Below are 18,233 nucleotides of genomic sequence, written 5' to 3' on the forward strand. Positions count from 1 at the left end.
GGTGATCAGCCTGCTACCTGGTGATTGATTACATTGGACCACTTCCATCATGGAAGGGGCAGTGATTTGTTCCTGCTGGAATAGACACATACTCCAGATATGGATTTGCCTTCCCTGCAAGACATGCTTCTGCCAAAACTACCATCCGTGGACTTACAGAATGCCTTATCCACCATCACGGTATTCCACAAAGCATTGCTTCAGACCAAGGAACCCACTTCACAGCAAATGAAGGGAGGGAATGGGCACATGCTCATGGAATTCTCTGGTCTTACCATGTTCCCCATCATCCAGAGGCAGCTGGGTTGATAAAATGGTGGAATGGCCTGTTGAAGACTCAATTATGCCACCAACTAGGTGGCAATACCTTGCAGGGTTGGGCCAGTGTTCTCTAGGAGGCTGTGTATGCTCTGAATCAGCATCCACTCTGTGGTGCTGTTTCTCACATAGCCAGGATTCATGGCTCCAGGAATCAAGGGGTGGAAACAGGAGTGGCACCACTCACTATCACTCCTAGTGATCCACTAGGTAAATTTTTGCTTCCTGTCCCTGCAAGCTTAAGCTCTGCTGGTCTGCAGGTCTTGGTTCCAAAAGGAGGAGGGCTTCCACCAGGAAACACAATAATCCCATTGAACTGGAAGTTAAGACTGCCACCTGGCCACTTTGGGCTTCTTATGCCTCTGAATCAACAGACAAGGAAGGGGTTTACTGTACTGGCTGGGGTGATTGATCCTGACTATCAAGAGGAAATAGCACTGCAACTACACAATGGAGGTAAAGAAGAGTTTTTCTGGAATACAGGCGATCCCCTAGGGTGTCTCTTAGTACTACCATGCCCTGTGATTATGGTCAATGGAAAACTGCAACAACCCAATCCAGGCAGGAGTACCAATGGCCAAGAAACTTCAGGAATGAAGGTTTGGGTCACCCCACCAGGCAAAGAACCATGGCCAGCTGAAGTGCTTGCTGAGGGTAAAGGGAACATAGAATGGGTAATGGAAGAAGGTAGTGATAAATATGAACTATGGCCATGTGACCAGTTACAGAAACAAGGACTATGATGGCATGAATATTTCTTCCTTGTTTTGTTATGAGTATGTTTGTATTTGTCTGTAAAGCAAATATCTTTGCTTTCTTCTCTGTCTTATCTCCTTATCATACGACATAACCCATACTGTTCATTTTGCTGTATTTAAGCTAAAGGAAATCAATTTTAAGAGCTAATGTCACCCAAGGACTTGCACCCTATTCTGGAGAGATTTAGTGTGTTTCCAGTTGTATGCTGCACAGTGGAGTATTGTTAGGCAAAATATATGTCTGTTATTGTTATCTACTTAGAGGTAAAGTATGGTTTTAGGTGATGTGTATAACTGCCAAGTTGACAAGTGGTGGACTGTGATGGTTAGGTTGATGTGTCAACTTGGCCAGGTGATTGTACCCAGCTGTCTGGTCAAGCAAACACTGGCCTAACAATTGCTGCCAGGATGTTTGTGGCTGGTTAATAAACCAACAGGCTGGTTTATTGAATCATCAGTTAATTGACTGCAGCTGTGACTGATGACTCATCAAAGTGTGTGTCTTCCACAATGAGAGAATGCAATCAGCTGGATTTAATCCAATTAATCAGTTGAAGACTTATAAGCCAGATAGATAGAGGACCTCCACTTCTTCTTCGGCTCCCAAGTGAAGTGTCTTCTGAGGAGTTCATCTAAGTTGCCGGTTTGTTTCCTGAGGAGTTCATCGGACATATTCCTTGGAGTTGACAGTTTGCTGACTGCTCTACAGAATTTGGACTCATGCATACCCACAGTTGCGTGAGTCACTTTTATAAATTTTATAGTCATAGACACCTCTCATTGATTCTGTTTCCCTAGAGAACCCTAACTAATACACTTATCTTATTTGTTGCTACCACTTCCTCTCACTTAATCGTTCTCCATCTTCAAGGATGTCTAGGCAATGAGAACCCTAACTTGTTCATATCGAAAGGGGGTGTTGACAGTATGGGGAAGGGGGCTGCATCTGATTGTTTTCTTAAAGAGACTCTTCCCTCTGGGTTTTAGAATTTGTCTGGAATAGGAACACTGGTGGATTTAAGTTTGGAGAGAAAATCTTAGTGAATCTTTTATAGAATCACAGGTAGGGACCTAGGTATTTGGGACTACTTTTGGTAAGGGCATGGCATACTGTGGCCATTTGGGATGTCTAGCTGGAGTTTTCATAAGAGAAACCTCCAGGATAACTCTTGATTCTATTTGGGATCTCTCACCCACTGTGACCTCAGCTTTTTACCTTTCTTTTTCCCCCTTTTGGTCAAGTTGGCATTTTTCAATCCCTTGCTGCCAGGGCCCAGGCTCATTCTGGAGAGTCATAATTGCCAGGGAGATTCATTCTCCTGGGAGTTGTGTCCCTCTTGGAGGGGAGGTAAATGGATTTATTAGCCAAGTTGGGCTTAGAGAGAGAAAGGCCACATCTGAGCAACAAAAGAGGTTCCCTGGAGGTGAAATTCTTGGTTCTCTGGATAGAAACTTATTTTTCATTGCCTTAGATAGACTAAATCCATAGGAGCAGTTGCTTTCTTGGAGCATTATTTTTATTTCAAGTCTTTACATTATTTTTTTCCCCCAAAACACACATAAGTGCTTGTTTATATATATATATAGTACAGGACTAGGCAATTAAAGGTAAAACTTACCTAAAAACTGGCAATCAAGAGGCAGTCAGTGGCAGATCACAGGCAAACATGGTTCTCTCTGTTGCCTATTCCTTTTGGGAGGGTTATACCAATGGCTCCCTCATGTTCAAGTTACAGCAAAGCAAAAAGTTAGTGTTCTGAGAACTACACAAGGTCACTGTCTGAAGGTGCTTCTTTAGTTTAATGTAGTGGAATTTGGGGAATTTTGCAGTGGTATTGCCCTTCTTCACCATTTTTTTCTTGCCTTGTCACATCAACCTGGCCTTCTGAGTCAACCTTGATCAGAATGCTTTTGTATATGGTTCTTACTTGAGATTATAGAAGGACCTAAGTGAAACAGATATGAAGGCTAGGCTTTCTGAGTGCTGGGGTGGAGAATTATGGGGAAGAAGAAATCTCTTTTGGGGGACAAATCCCTTTTACAGGGGCACAGTTCAGAATCCTTCTGTCCTTGGGCCAGATTGAGAGCAATGACAGACTAGTTTATCCAAAGGCTTTGGGTCAATCTTAAATTTCTCCAATCTTAAAACTCTTTAGAAGATATATCTTGTAATGTCTTCAACAATACCTTCAACAATAGCTTCCTCTTGGTGGATGGGATCTTGGGATATACCCATATATAAAGAAAACTAGTTTGTCACACATGTTATGAACTAATTCTGGAGACATAATCCTTTGTATCTTTAAAACACTATAATTATTACATGAACCAGCAATTTCAGTTTTAGGTATATATCCTAAAGAATTGAAAACCAGGGATGTTAACTGGTATTTGTACACCAATGTTCAGAGCAGCATTATTCACATTAGCCAAAAGATGGAAGCAACTCAAGTAGGATACATCATATGTGGTATATACATGCAATAGAGTACTATTCAGCTGTTAAAAGGAATGAAGTTCTGATACATGCTACAAAACGGATGAAAATTTGTTCTAGTTTGCTAATGCTGATGGAATGCAAAACACCAGAAATGGATTGGCTTTTATAAAAGGGGTTTTTTTTGGTTACACAGTTACAGTTTTAAGGCCGTAAAGCATCCAAGGTAACATATCAGCAATTGGGTACTTTTACTGAAGGATGGCCAATGGTGTCTGGACACCCTCTGTTGGCTGGGAAGGCATGTGGCTGGCATCTGCTCCAAAGTTCTGGTTTCAAAACGGCTTTCTCCCAGGACATTCCTCTCTAGGCTGCAGTTCCTCAAAAATGTCGCTCTTAGTTGCACTTGGGATATTTGTCCTCTCTCAGCTTCTCCAGAGCAAGAGTATGCTTTCAATGGCTGTCTTCAAACTGTCTCTCATCTGCAGCTCCTGTGCTTTCTTCAAAGTGTCTCTCTTGGCTGTAGCTCTTCTTCAAAATGTCACTCACAGCTGCACTGAGTTCCCTCTGCCCGTCAGCTCATTTATATGGCTCTAATGATCAAGGCCCACACTGAATGGGTGGGGTCATGCCTCCATGGAAATTATCTCATTGGAGTTATCACCTACAGTTGAGTGGGGCACATTTCCCTGCAAACAACCTAATCCAAAAGTTCCAATTTAATCCCCACTAATATGTCTGACCCACAAGATTGCATCAAAGAATATGGCTTTTTCAGGGGGACATAATACATTGAAACTGGCACAACCTTGAAGACATCACGTAGAATAAAATAAGCTAGACATAAAAGGATAAATATTATATGATTTTAGCTATATGTAGTACCTAGAATATGCAAATTCAGAGACAGAGACATTGGAAGCAATGAAGCTATTTCAGGATATTTTTTATATTCCTTTGCTTTGTTTTGTTTTGAAATTTTTTTTTAATTTTTTGATAAAGTTAATAAGAACAAAACAAAAACAACCTAAACTTGTTCTATTAGTTAGAGAAACAGAACCAACAAGAGATATCTGTAATAATAATATTTTATAAAAGTGTCTCATGCAACTGTGGGGATGCATGAGTCTAAATTCCATAGGGCAGGATGCACAAGTCCAAATACCATAGGGCAGAAAGTGAACTGACAGCTCCAATGAAGGTGTTCAATGAACCCCTCAGAAAATGCTTTGCTAGCTAGCTGAAGAAGAAGTGAAGGTTCTCTCTCTTTCTTCCTTAAAAGTCTTCAGCTGATTGGATTAAATCCAGTTGCTTGAATTCTCTCATTGAGGAAGACATGCCCTTCATTGATGTACTTAGTCACAGGTGCAGCCAATTGCTGATGATTTAATAAAGCAGGCTTCTGCTTTATTAACCAGCCACATTGTCCTTGCAGTAACAGTTAGGCCAGTGCTTGCTTGACCAGACACCTGGACACTATCACCTGGCCAAGTTGACACATGAACCTAACTATCACAGTCCTCCTCTTGTCAACTTGGCAGTTATACATATCACCTTAAACCATACTTAATCTCTAAATAGAGCACAAATACAGACATATATTTCACCTAACAATATTCAGCTGTCCTGCACACAATGGGAAATGAATGAAATCTCTCCAGAATAAGGTGAAAGTCCTTGTGTAGTATTGACTCTTAAACTTGATATCCTATAAGATAAATACTGTGAAATAAACAATACAGCTTATGTTATATGATAAGGGGATAAGATAGAGAAGAAAACAAAGATATTTGCTTTATGGGCAAAGATAAACATACTCATAAAAAAAGAAGAAGGAAATATTCATACCATCATAGTCCTTGTTTCTGTAACTGGTCATGTGGTCATAGTTCATATTTATCACTATCATCTTCCACTACCCATTCCATGTTCCCTTTACCCTTTGCCTGGTGAGATGAACCAAACTTTCATTCCTGAAGTTTCTTGACCATTGGTAGTCCTGCCTGAATTGGGTTGTTGCAGTTTTCCATGGATTTTAATCACAGGGTATGGTAGTATTAAAAGATGCCCTAGGGGATCTCCTGTATTCCAGGGAAACTCTTCTTTACCTCCATTGTGTAGTTGCAGTGCTATTTCCCCTTGATAGTCAGGATCAATCACCCCAGCCTGTACAGTAATCCCCTTCATTTCCAGTTGATTCAGAGGTATGAGAGCCCAAAGTGGCCAGGTATCAGACTTAACTTCCAGTTCAATGGGATAATTGTTGTGTCTCCTGGTGGTGCCACTCCTGTTTCCACCCCTTGATTCCTGAGCCCACATATCCCAGCTATGGGAGAAAGAGCTCCATAGAGTGGATGCTGATTCAGAGTATACACAGCCTCCTGGAGATCACTGCCCCAGCCCTTCAAGATATTGCCACCTAGGTGGCACCATAATTCAATCTTCAAAAGGCTGTTCCACCATTCTATCAACCCAGCTGCCTCTGGATGATTTGGGGGAACATGTAAGACTGGAGAATACTATGAGCATGTGCCCATTCCCTCCCTTCATTTGCTGTGAAGTGGGTTCCTGGGTCAGAATCAATGTGTGGAATACCATGATGATGGATAAAGCATTCTATAAGTCCGCAGATGATAGTTTTGGCAGAAGCATTGCATGGATGGAAGGAAAACCCATATCCAGAGTACATGTCTATTCCAGTGAGAACAAATTGCTGCCCCTTCCATGATGGAAGTGGTCCAATGTAATCACCTGCCACCAGATAGCAGGCTGATCACCTTGGGGAATGGTGCCATATCAGGGACAGAGTGTAGGTCTCTGCTGCTGGCAGATTAGGCACTCAGCAGTGGCTGTGGCCAGATTGGCCTTGGTGAGTGGCAGTCCATGTTGCTGAGCTTAACCTCCATCCCTGCCACCATGACCACCTTGTTCATGAGCCCATTGGACAATGACAAGAGTGGCTGGGGAAAGAGGTTGACTGGTATCCACCAAATGGGTCGTCTTATCCACTTGATTATTAAACTCTTCCTCTGCTGAAGTCACCCTCTGGTGAGCATTCATATGGGACACAAATATCTTCATGTTTTATGCCCACTCAGCAAGGTCTATCTAAATACCTCTTCCCCAGATTTCTTTGTCACCAATTTTCCAATCATGTTCCTTCCAAGTCCCTGACCATCCAGCCAAACCATTAGCAACAGCCTATGAATCAGTATACAAACATGCCTCTGGCCAGTTCTCCTTCCAAGCAAAGTGAACAACCAGGTGCACTGCTCAAAGTTCCACCCACTGGGAGGATTTTCCCCTCACCACTGCCCTTCAGAGTCATCTCAAAAAGAGGCTGTAGTGCTGCAGCTGACCACCTTTGGGTGGCACCTGCATATCATGCAGAACCATCTGTAAACCAGGCCCGCATTTTTCCTTCCTCAGTCAACTGATTGTAAGGAACTCCCCAAGAGACCATAGCTCAGTTGGGAAAGAAAAAGTGATGCAGCAGGAGTGGGGGCAATGGGCATTTGGATCACTTTCTCATGTAAGTTACGTGTGCCTTCAGGACCCACTCAAACCCTATCTTGTATTTACCATTTCCATTTTATGATAGAGTGCTGTTGTGCACACCTAACTTTATGGCTTGGCAGGTTGGACAACACCCAGCTCATGATAGTAACTCATGTCTCATGGTAACTTGGTGGCCCATGGTTAAGTGTTCTGTCTCTACTAAGGCCCAGTAGCAGGCCAACAGCTGTTTCTCAAATGGAGAGTAGTTATCTGCAGAAGATGGTAAGGCTTTACTCCAAAATTCTAAGGGACTGCATTGTGATTCTCCTTAGAAGCCTGCCAAAGACTCCAAACAGCATTTCTATTTGCCACTGACACTTCCACCACCATTGGATCAGTTAGATCATATGGTCCAAGTGGCAGAACAGCTTGCACAGCAGCCTGGACCTATCACAGAGCCTCATCTTCTTCTGATCCCCAGTGAAAACTAGAAGCTTTCTTGGTCACTCAGTAAATGGGCTGGAGTAGCACAACCAAATGAGGAATGTGTGTCTCCAAAATCCAAAAAGGCCAAGTAAGCATTTTGCCTCTTTTTTGGTTGTAGGAGGGGCCAGATGTAGCAGCTTATCCTACAATTTAGAAATGGTATCTCTACATGCCTGATGCCACTGGACACCTAGAAATTTTACTGAGGTGGAAGGTCCCTGTATTTTTTTTGGATTTATCTCCCATCCTCTGACACACAAATACCTTACCAGCAAATGTAGAGTAGTTGTTGCTTCTTGCTCACTAGGTCCAATCAACAAGATATCATCAATATAATGGACCAGTGTGATGTCTTGTGGGAAGGAGAAATGATCACGATCCCTGTGGACAATATTATGACATAGTACTGGAGAGTTGATGTACCCCTGAGGTAGGACAGTGAAAGTATACTGCTGGCCTTGCCAGCTGAGTGCAAACTGTTTCTGGTGGTCCTTACTAACAGCAATTGGGATAAAAGGATTTGTCAGATCACTAGCTGCACACCAAGTACCAGGGGATGTGTGATTTGCTCAAGCAATGATGCCACATCTGGAACAGCAGCTGCATTTGGAGTCATCCCCTGGTTAAGCTTATGATAATCCACTGTCATCCTCCAAGACCCATCTCTTTTCCACACAGGCCAAATAGGAGAGTTGAGTGGGGATGTGATGAGAATCACAGCCCTGTGTCATTCATATCCTTAAGGATGGCATTAATCTCTGGACTACCTCCAGGAATCCAGTATTGCTTCTGGTTTACTATTTTGCTAGGCAGGGGCAGTTCTAGTGGCTTCCACTTGGTCTTTCCTACTATAATAGCCATCACTTCAAGAGTCAGGGAACCAATGTGGGGATTCTGCCAGTTGCTGAGTATGTCTATTCCAATTAAACATTCTGGCACTGGGGAAATAACCACAGAATGGGTGCAGAGACCCACTGGATGTACTATGAGACAGACCTGTGGTAAAACTCCATTGATCACCTGACCTCTGTAAGCCCCTACTCTGAATTGTGGACCAGAGTGATGTTTTGGGTCTCCTAGAATTAATGTCACTTCTGTGCCAGTGTCTAATAAGCCCCAAAATATCAGATCATTTCCATTTCCCCAATGCAGTTACCCTGGTAAAAGGCCATAGGTTCCCCTGGGGAAGGCTGGGAGGAAGAGTAGCAGTATAAATTTTTTGTACTGTAACAGGGTCTTCCCCAAGTGTACCCAGCCTTCCCCTCATTCAAGGAGCTCTGGGTCTGTAAACTGTCTCAAATCTGGGAATTGATTAAGGGGCTGTGACTCTCTGTTTTTGTAATTCCAGTTAGACTATTGTTCACTTGACCTAGAATTCTGCTTATATAGATCAAACAAGAATTTAGTAGACTGCCCATCTATTTTACTTCTAGGTACTCCATGATCTACTAGCCAACACCACAAGTCCTTGTGAGTCAGATTATTTTGACTGCTGCTTTGATCTTATTTTCCATTATGATAGCCATGCTCACCTTGTCCTTGGTGATTAACTGCTGCCACATAGCTTCTGCCAACCTGCTATCCAATTATCTTCATTGTGTTTAAGGATTCCAGCTCAGTGACAGCAGTTCCCACAGTAATATCTGACCTACAGAGAAGGGAGACTTCAGAGCTCTTCAGGTATGATGGAGTTAGTCTCACAAATTTATTCCTCACAGTCCTGTTAAAGGAGTGTTCTGGAGACATTCCAGAGGTGTGTGAGCTGGTCTTCCATGATAAATCCACTCTAACATTCCAGTCTCTCCAAGCCTTGGATCCCTTCCTCTACATTATACCAGGGCATCTCAGGTGCATCTCCTTTCATTTGCATACTTAACCTTGTTTTTTTTTTTTTTTTTTTTTTTTTTTTTTTTTTCACACAGTTGATTTAAAAAAGAAAAAAAAAGTTTTAAAAAAAAACAAGGAAAAAAAATTTCACTCTTAGCTGCTCTGAGGTCCTTCTCTCTGTGAATTTCTTTATAGGACTCCAGTGATCCAATTAACACCCACCCTGAATGGGTGGGGTAACACCTCCATGGAAATTATCCAATCAAGGTCTTGCCCACAGTTGATTAAGTCACATCTCCATGGAAACAGTTAAAGGATTCCAATCTAATCAACACTAATATGTCTACCCCCACAAGATTGCATCAAAGAACATGGCATTTTGGGGAACATAATACATCCAAACCAGCACACTCTGTTAACTAAAAAACATGCCTGGAGAAAGAGGTGAGGGGAGTATTCACCAGTCAGGTGACTACTTCACTTCAGTTAATAAAGTCCCACTTGTTTTTATATATGGATATATTCCAAGATTCTAGCCACCACTACCTCTCACCCCAACCAGAAATTATTTGAGGATCTAGGAAGGAGGGCCTTGTACTCTCAAATGAACTTAGGACATATATTTGAAAAGCAATTCAAGAATTTTGAAAATGGGAGTGCAACAGTACACCAGGTAAAATATATATTTGAAAAGAGATTCAAATTTACACTTTGAAAGCAAGGGAAATCACAGTGAACAGGTTAAGTATGCAAATGAAAGGAGATGCAGCTGCTTGAAAATGTAGTCATAGCACTCCATTATTTATTTTACCTATTGAAAAAAGTGACAAACTCCTGATCAGGGTTGATTGCCCTCAGGAGATCATGAGAAAAACTATTAGGTACATAATTATACACATAGCATGGGCATGTTGTTTCAGAGACAGTCAAATCTGCTAAAAATAGTCTCAATTTCCCTTTCTCCTTTTTTTGCCATAATACAACCAGCACACATTTCTGTCTCTGCTCCTTTAATTGTACATACTACAAGCACATTTCAATTCCTTCACTGTGATTAGGAAGCACACTTGACAGAATACATAGCCATAAACTAGAACTGGGAGGTCATGAAAAGAGCAACTAGTCCCAATTGCCACATTCTGCCTCTAAATTCTCAATGAACCATAGTAACACAGCAACCAAAATTCTTACCCCTAATTATTACAATTTTTTTAAATTAAAAATCTCCATGGTGGGGCAAGATGGCAGAGTGGTGAGGTATGGAATATAGTTACTCCCCTAGGGCAGTGGGTAAATAGCCTGTAACTGTATGGAATAGCTGTTTCAGGTACTTCTGTGACCAGATATGCATTGTACACCAGTCTGGAATAGGTGGAACTGCTGAGAGTGCAGTGAAGAACTCTAAGTTTCCCCAGCCATGGGTCTAGTCCCCCCCCCACACACACACACAGGCATGGCAGACTGTCTTGGAGTGGGTTTCCCAAGGGAAAAAGAGAGAATCTCTGCTAGGAGCAAGGAGGGGAGCTCAACCAGACCCCAGTTGCAGAGTTAATTAACAAATTTGGAATTCTGAATAAAAGCTCCAAGTACAGATAAACCAAGAACAGGCACAAAAGGAACTGGGAGGAATCTGTCTGGCAGAGAGGAGGCAGGGCTAACAACAACAACAGAAAAGAGAATTTTGGAGTTGGAGTTGTTCAGAATACTGGGTTCAAAGAAAAAGGGGCACATAGAAATGGGTACCAATCCTGACTCTCATTGAAGATCTGGGGAGTGGGGGTCCAACTCTGAAAAGGGCTTTTCTTTTCTTTTCTTTTTTCTTTTTCTTTTCTCTTTTCTTTTCTTTCTCTCCAACTCTTTGTTTTTTTTTTTTATTTTTCAATATTCAATCAGAACAGCCAGAATTGTCAGTCTTCAGAACTGCCCCAGGTAAGGGCAGAATTAAAGTTGTCTGAGGGTAACTAGTCAGGTTGTTCTAGTTTGCTAATGCTGTCAGAATGCAAAACACCAGAAATGGATTGGCATTTATAAAAGGGTGTGCCAGTTTGAATGTACTGTGTCCCCCAAATGCCATTATCTTTGATGTAGTCTTGTGGGGCAGACGTTTTGGTGCTGATAAGATTTGCTTGGAATGTGCCCCACCCAGCTGTGGGTGATGACTCTGATGAGATATTCCCATGGAGGCATGGCCTCACCCATTCAGGGTGGGTCTAAATTAAATCACTGGAGCCATATAAATGAGCTGACAAACAGAAGGAACTCAGTGCAGCTGTGAGTGACATTTTGAAGAGCAACTGACAGTGACATCTTGGAGAAAAGCTGAAGCCTAGAGAGGAATGTCCTGGGAGAAAGCTGTTTTGAAACCAGAACTTTGGAGCAGATGCCAGTCAGGTGCCTTCCTAGCTAACAGAGGTTTGCTGGACGCCATTGGCCATCCTCCAGCGAAGGTACCCAACTACTGATGTGTTACCTTGGACACTTTATGGCCTTAAGACTGTAACTGTGTAGCCAAACAAACCCCCTTTTTATAAAAGCCAATCCATCTCTAGTGTTTTGCATTCTGCAGCATTAGCAAACTAGAACAGATTTTGGTACCGAGAGTGGGGTGCTTTTGCTGCTGAGTTTGCAAATGCCAAACATGTTGGAACGGCTTTTTAAATGGATAAGGGGAAGATTCTGGAAGAATTGTGAGGAGCTTGATAGAAAAGGCCTAAACTTCTTTGAAGAGACTGTTTATGGAAATATGGACTCTAAAGATACTTCTGATGAGGACTTGAGCAGAAATGATGAATGTGTTGTTGCAAACTGGAAGAAAGGTGATCCTTGTTCTAAAGTGGCTGAGAATTTGGCAAAATTGAGTCCTGGTGTCAGATGGAAGGAAGAATTTGAAAGTGACCACCTGGAATACTTAGCTGAGGAGATCTCCAGACTACATGTGGAGGATGTACCCTGGCTTCTCCTTGCAGCTTATAGTAAAATGCGAGCAGAGAGAGATAAACTTAGAACGGAACACTTGGGTTCAAAGAAACCAGAAGCTGATGGCTTGGAAAATTAAAGGCTTCCAGGGGGTGGAATTCCAGAAGCTACAGCCCAACATGAGGATGTAACCAAACATGGAACCCAGCTGCCATTTCAGTACAAGCCAAGATTGGAGATGGAATTATCCAGAAAGGATTTGTGGAAAGTCCTATTGTCTGATGGCTTTGACCCCTGCATGCTTCATGCGAAGCCAACAGAATTTTTGTGAGATCTTTACAGACTGAGCCACTGCTAGTCGGGACTGGAGGAGAAAGACAAGGAACAAATTGAAGGAAAAATTTCTTCAAAGACAGAGCCATGGAGGTTGAGGTCTGGAGTCAAGAGGCCTTGGGCTGGGAGAGTGGAGCAGCCCACATGCATGGAAAGGGTGAGTTTACCCCAGAGGTCGAGGGTGGGCATTCCACCTTGATGCTCTGGAAAAGTTTTGCCACCCGAGGTCCCAAAGAGGGTGGAACACATTCCCAGGGAATTGGGGAGAGCCTGGCTGCCACCACACTGTTCTGAAGGGGTTGAGCGTGTGCCCCAGAGATGGAAGGGAATCCAGGAGCTGCCCCAATGTTTGAGGAGGGTGGGGCCGAGAAGGCAATCTCCCCAATGTGTGGATATGTTGGAGCACTCACCCAAGTGTTTGAAGAGGAAAGGGCTGCCACAAAGGCCCTTAGGAAGGGTTAGACTCCCACTCTCTTAAGCCCCAAGGATGCAACGTTGTTCTGTAAATGACTCTCAGACTTTGAAATCTAATGGAGTTTGTCCTGTGGGTTTTAGGAACTCTTTTGGTCCTGTTAACCCTGTTTTCTTTACTGTTTCTCCTTATGGCAGTGGGAATGTTTATCCTATGAATGTCCCTCCTTTGTATACTGGAAGCATATAACGTGTTCTAAGTCCACAGATCCAAAGCTAAAGGAGAATTATGCCTTAGGACCCACCACACTTGTAATTGATTTTGATAGGATCTTGTACTTAACTTTTGTTACTGAAATGATTTAAGTTTTTGTGATATTGTGATGGAATGAATGTATTTTGTACTTGGAAAGGTAATGTCATTTTGGGGTCCAGGGGGTGGAATGTGCCAGTTTGAATGTATTGCGACCCCAAATGCCATTATCTTTGATGTAGTCTTGTGGGGCAGACGTTTGGGTGCTGATTAGATTTGCTTGGAATGTGCCCCATTCAGCTGTGGGTGATGACTCTGATGAGATATTCCCATGGAGGCATGGCCCCACCCATTCAGGGTGGGTCTTGATCAGTGGAGCCATATAAATGAGCTGACTCAAAGAGAGGGACTTAGTGCAGCTGTGAGTGATGTTTTGAAGAGGAGCAAGCTTGCTAGGGAGGAACGTCCTGGGAGAAAGCCATTTTGAAACCAGAACTTTGGAGCAGATGCCAGCCACATGCCTTCCCAGCTAACAGAGGTTTTCTGGATGCCAGTGGCCATCCTCCAGTGAATGTACCTGATTACTGATGTGTTACCTTGGACACTTTATGACCTTAAGACTGTAACTGTGTAGCCAAATAAACCCCCTTTTTGTAAAAGCCAATCCATCTCTGGTGTTTTGCATTCTGCAGCATTAGCAAACTAAAACAGTGGGGTAACACCTTCATGGAAATTATCCAGAGTCATCACCCACAGTTGGGTGGGGTGCGTTGTCACAGAAACACTCTAGATTAGAATTACAATCTAATCAACACTGATATGTCTGCCCACACAAAATTACATCAAAGATAATGGCATTCTGGGGAACAAAATACATTCAAACTGGCACACAGGTGAAAGAAATATTTCCTTAAAGGTATATTTTTAAATAGTCTATACTGGGACTGACAAAACTTGGGGTCTGGGGAAAGGCTTTGAAAAGGGATTTCTTTTTTTTTTTTAAGTTATTCTAAGTAGCTCATTATAGAAAGTCTCAGATATTTGCATTTGGTAGCTGGACCCAGGCAAGGGCAGAGCTAAGATAGGTCTGAGAGACAAACCAATAAGTCTAGTGGGGAGATAAATCCCTAAAGGACATAACTTCCCCAAGACAAGGGGTGTGGGGCCAAGCTGAAGTGGTGGCCCTTTTCCAGAGAACTCGGACCCCAAGAACTGGATAACAGAAACAGCTTGAGTCATCCATGCCCCTGGCAGGGACAGGGGCTGCTGAGAATTAAAGGTACCACAACTCTTTACACTGGTGGGGCATTATGAGCTCTCAAGTGCCACATGCTGGACAAGATAGGAAAAGCAGAGTCTAGAGGCTTCACAGGAGGGTCTGAGAACTCTGCAGGGTCTCATTTTCAGGGAAACTTCATATGGATTACACTCTCTTCCTGAGACCTGGGCCTGTCTGGACTGGGAAAATCTGATTGGGGTTGATCATATCTGGGGAAACACTCTCACAAAAGGTTACAAAGAGGCAGGGCAAGAAACAGAAAAACAAGAGCTGAAAGATTATGATCAATTAAACAGAAGCTATGTTAGATGTCTAAAATAAGTTGAACTCAACACCAAAGAACAGATAGAGAACAAAGCCAAACAATAAGAAAACCCTAGGTAAAAGAGTGAAAACAAGCTCCAGAATAAACTAATCAAGAAAATCATATGCCTAGATGGGTAAAAATAACAAGCCATACAGGAATCATGAAAATAAGGGGCAGCCAAATGAACAAACTAACACTTCAACTGAGATACAGGATTTGAAACAACTAATTAAAGATGTTCAAACAAATCTTCTAAATCAAATCAATGAACTGAAGGAAAATGTGGCAAAAAAAGATGAAGGATATAAAGAAGACACTGGATGAACATAAAGAAGAATTTGTACACTTGAAAAAACAAATGGCAGAACTGATGGGAATGAAAGGTACAATAAAAGAGATTAAAAACACAATGGAGACATAGAACAGTAGATTTGAAGAGGTAGAAGAAAGGATCAGTGAGCTAGAAGATGCAACATCTGAAATTCAACACAGAAAAAAACAGATAGGTAAAAGAATGGAAAAATAAGAGCAGGGTCTTAGGGAGCTGAGTGACAACATGAAGTGCATGAATATACATATCATGGGTGTCCTGGAAAGAGAAGAGAAGGGAAAGGGGGCAAAAAGAGTAATAGAAGAAATAATCACCAAAAATTTCCCAACTTTTATGAAAGACATAAAATTAAAGATTCAAGAAACACAATATACCCCAAACACAACAGATTCCAACAGACCTACTCCAGGACACTTACTGATCAGATTGTCCAATGTCAAACACAAAGAGAGAATTCTGAAAGCAGCAAGAGAAAAGCAATCCATCACATAAAAGGGAAGGCCGATAAGACTATGTATGGGTTTCTCCACAGAAACCATGGAGGCAAGAAGGCACTTGTATGATATATTTAAGATACTGAAAGAGAAAAACTGCAACCAAGAATTCTATATCCAGCAAAACTGACCTTCAAAAATGAGGGAAACAGAATTATTTTCAGACAAATAGACACCAAGAGAGTTTGTGAATAAGAGACCCGCACTACAGGGAATACTAAAGGGAGTGCTACAGGCTGATAGGAAAAGACAGGAGAGAGAGGTTTGGAGAAGACTGTAGAAATGAAGACTATCAGGAATGGTAAAAGGAGAGAGAGAAAAAATGAAGATATAACATTTAAAATTCAAAAGATAAAATGGCAGAAGAAAGTACTGCCCTTACAGTAATAACACTAAATATTAGTGGATTAAACTCCCCAATAAAAAGACACAGACTGGCAGAATGGATTAAAAAACAGGACCCATCTATATGTTGTCTACAAGAAACTCACTTTAGACACAACGACAAAAATAGGTTGAAAGTGAAGGGTTGGAAAAAGATATTTCATGCAAACAACCAGAAAAGAGAGATTGTAGCTATATAAATATCAAGTTAGACTTCAAATGTAAAATAATTAAAAGAGACAAAGAAGGACACTACATATTAGTAAAGGGGACAATTCATCAAGAAGACACAATAATCATAAATATTTATGCACCAAGCCAGAGTAATCCAAAATACGTGAAACAAACACTGAAGTGAGAAGTAGACACCTCTACAGTAATAGTTGGAGACTTCAATACACCACTGTAATCAATGGATAGAACATCTAGACAGAGGATCAATAAGGAAACAGAGATGTTAAATTGTACCATAAATGAACTAGACATGACAGACATTTATAGAACACTCCAACCCACAGCAGGATACAAATTTTTCTCAAATGCTCACGGATCATTCTTTAGGATAGACCATGTGTTGGGTCACAAAGCAAGTCTCAAAAAAATTAAAAATACTGGTATTATAGAAAACACTTTCTCAGATCATAACAGAATTAAGTTGGAAATCATCTTGATCAATGCAGAAAAGGCATGACAAAACTCAACATCCTTTCTTGATGAAAACACTCAAAAGGATGGAAATAGAAGGGACCTTCCTCAACATGATAAAGGAAATATGAAAAATCCACAGCTAACATCATACTCAATGGGGAAAGACTGAAAGCTTTCCCTTCAAGATTAAGAACAAGATAGGGATGCTCACTTTCATTATTGTTATTCAACATTGTACTGGAAGTTCTAGCTAGAGAAATTAGGAAAGAAAAAGAAATAAAAGGCATCCAAATTGGAGAGGAAGAAGTAAAACTTTCACAGCTTGCAGATGACATGATCCTATATCTAGAAAATTCAGAAAAATCTACAGCAAAGCTACTAGAGCTAATAAATGAATACAGCAAATTGACAGGGCACAAGATCAACATGCAAAGATCAGTAGTGTTCCTATAAACAAGCAATGAACAATAGGAGGAGGAAATCAAGAAGAAAATTCCATTTACAATAGTAACCAAAAGAATAAAGTATTTAGTAATCAACTTAACCAAGGCCACAAAAAATCCTATACAAAGAAAGTTACAAGAAGCTGCTAAAAGAATTCAAACAGAACCTAAAAAAAAAAAAAAAAAAGGAAGAACATAACATATTCACGAATTGGAAGATTAAATATAGTTAAGATGTCAATTCTACCAAAACTGATTTATAGATTCAATGCAATACCAATTAAAATCAGAACAACTTACTTTGCAGAAATAGAAAAAACAAGAATGAAATTTATTTGGAAGTGCAGGATGGCCTGAATAGCCAAAGATACCTTGAGAAAGAAGAATGAAGTAGAAGGTCTCACACTACCTGACTTTAAAGCATCCTACAAAGCTACAGTTGTCAAAATAGCATGGTAATGGCATAAAGATAGATATACCAACTGTTCCAGTTAGCTAATGCTGCCATTATGCGAAATACAAGAAATAGATTGGCTTTTATAAAGGCAATTTATTGGGTTACAAACTTACAGTTCTATGGCCATAAAAGTGTCCAAACTTAGGCATCAATAAGAAAATACCTTCACTAAAGAAAGGCTGATGGAGTCCAGAATGCTTCTGTCAGCTAGGAAGGCACATGGTTGGCATCTGCTAGTCCTGGGTTGTGTTTCAGCTCCTCTCTTAGCTCCTGTGCATCCTTAGCTTAGCATCTCCAAACATCCTTCTGTCCCCAACTCCAATCATCTCTGAGCATCTCTGTCAGCTCCCAAGTGTCCCTTCAAAAGTCTTTCTCAGCTGCTCTCAGGATGTTTTGTCCTCTTTTAGCTTTTCTAGAGAAAACTCTAGGCTAGCATCTCAAAGCTAACATCTGTGTCTGGACTGGTTCTTTTAAAGGACCCCAGTAAACTAATAGAGACCCATGCTGAATGGGCAGGGCCACACCTCCATGGAAATAATCTAATCAAAAGTATCACCTACTGTTGGGTGAGTCACTTCTCCATGGAAACAACCTAATCCAAATATCCCACAAGATTGGATAAAAACATGGCTTTTAGGAGGACATAACATATC

Source organism: Choloepus didactylus, chromosome 3 (assembly GCF_015220235.1).
Source record: "Choloepus didactylus isolate mChoDid1 chromosome 3, mChoDid1.pri, whole genome shotgun sequence".
Lineage (NCBI taxonomy): Eukaryota > Metazoa > Chordata > Mammalia > Pilosa > Megalonychidae > Choloepus > Choloepus didactylus.